Genomic DNA, 2,252 nt, shown 5'->3' on the forward strand with positions numbered 1-2,252 from the left:
AAAAAATTATTGCTTTCTCTTAGTTCTCAATCTAGATTTCAAATGTGTAAGAAAGTCCTTTCTTAATTAGCAAAATTTTAGTCATGTACTCAAGTAACATTGATTTTAATTGGATTCAGGCATGTGCTCATAATCAGTTAATGAGTGTTCTTTACTAGTTTGGAGCTAAATAAAAGTTTGTTACAGATTTGGAAATCTTCAATATTATGGACCAAATTCTGCTCAACAAACTTCATGAAGCTTCAATTAGGTACAAGGGCAATATAATTTTTCATTACTTTTATATTGTTTTTTAAACAGTGGATAAGCAAAAATATGTTTGCATGTTTAAAAATACCTCAAGCAATGCCTTTTCCACAGATGCTGGTCTATTTTATTAAAATAAAGTCAGTAATATTGCTAATATATGTTGAAATGAATAACGAAGACCAAAGTAAATAGGGACTAAAATAAAGATACTTGGGACACCCAATTAATTTTATCTTTGCTACGTGGTAATTACCAATGAATATAAAGATATTAAAGCCTGTGAATCTGTGTCCCTGTAAAGAACTGTTCCATTTACTATACTTTATTGACAGTTAAACAATGTATTGATTTACTATGGACAACCTTGGACTTCCTCATCCAATATGCACACATTTAAAAGGAAAATTTCCTACTGTAATTGCCTTTTCTGATATCCTTACCTATTCTGATGAGTATTGAACTGGCGCCAAATTGCAAGTAGTGTCACTGACAAGTATTGCATTTAGAAGGGCTGATTTAACAAATTAGCAGAGTATCAGGCTGGCTGTGGCAGTGACAGCACTACTAGGAGGATCTTAAGGCATTATTAGACTTTCTAAATCTTTCTCTTAATCATATTTCCATTTTTTTTAATTAGCTCACTCATTCAATGTAATCTCTTTTTAGAATTCTCTTCTTAAAACTAGTTCTGTTTCTCCTTCTAGAAGTCAAGCAGTAAACTAGAAATATTCTCTGATTTTGGTTCCTTATTTCTTGGTACATACTTATGTTAATGACTTATTCAGTTTCTTCTAGTACTTAATGTTTATATCCTGGGAAGAGTGAAAAGCTGAAATAATTATGAAAGTATATAATTGGTCTTTCTTTGCTGTCAGTTTTTCTGCTAGATCTGCGCATGCCAAATGCAATGATGGAAGCAGGAGAAAGAAAAACTGGTCTAGAAAATGCATCCCAAATTCAATTAGAAATGAGTAGTGCGATAGAAATTAGAATTGAAGTGAATAAATTCCAACCTTTGGCACACTGAAGATCTGAATACCAGGTGCAAAGTGATAATGTATGCAAAGGTTGATTACTTATACGTAGCAGCCAAGATGTTGGTAAAACAACCAAGACATCTATTGAAAAGTAAGTGAGATGGTTTAACTAGCTGATCTGTGCAATGCCTTCAGGGAGAGGATTGTAGGAGTCATGAGTAAATACAGTAGCAGTGAAATCCAGGGGAGTCTGGAGAGAAGCAGATGCTTGAGTAAGACTGGAAAACTGGTGAAGGGGCAAGAAGAGATGGACAGGCTTCTTTAACCTTTTCAAGGTCAATGGGAACAGGAAATGAACAACTAAATTATAGATATCTATTCACAGAATACAGTCTGATGAATTGAGAAAAAAAAAATCCATAGGAGAAATAAAGCAGTGACTGGCATTGCAGAACAGGAGACTGTAGAAACAGCAATTGAGAAGGCAACTTATATGAATATACAATTGCTCTAGCAGTAGCGTATTTTAAAAAATATCATTGAAGAAGACTCAGTAAGTCATATAAACCTGCTTAAATTAGATTCCTTAAAGTCACTGGATAAGTCTTTGTATAATTCATGCAATATATACAAACTTTATAGAAGGATTCACCTTGGGAAGGGTGACAAACACATTTTGGAGGTCAAAATAAGGATTAGAGAAAAGACTTTCTTTGAATTTCATGTGATTGATTTTAGATGAGTGCAGAGCATTGCACTCAGAAAGGAGAAATAAGACACACACATTTTAAATAGGTTAGAGTTGGACTGAAATAAGTACAAGGCTTATCTCAAAAGGAATATAAGGAATTAGTGTGATCCTGTTGCAAAACAGGAAAATTTGGAATGAATTAACATGAATGCTGGTTGTAATACGTAGGAGACATTTTTTTTTTCTCTCTTCCTGGCTTTAGTGGAACCTTGACTGGAAAGCTACGGTAAAGAGCAGATAAGTTGGAAAGTGGTAAGAATAATACAGATTTTAGG

The sequence above is a fragment of the Meleagris gallopavo genome, chromosome 1, assembly GCF_000146605.3.
Source record: "Meleagris gallopavo isolate NT-WF06-2002-E0010 breed Aviagen turkey brand Nicholas breeding stock chromosome 1, Turkey_5.1, whole genome shotgun sequence".
NCBI classification, from domain to species: Eukaryota; Metazoa; Chordata; class Aves; order Galliformes; family Phasianidae; genus Meleagris; species Meleagris gallopavo.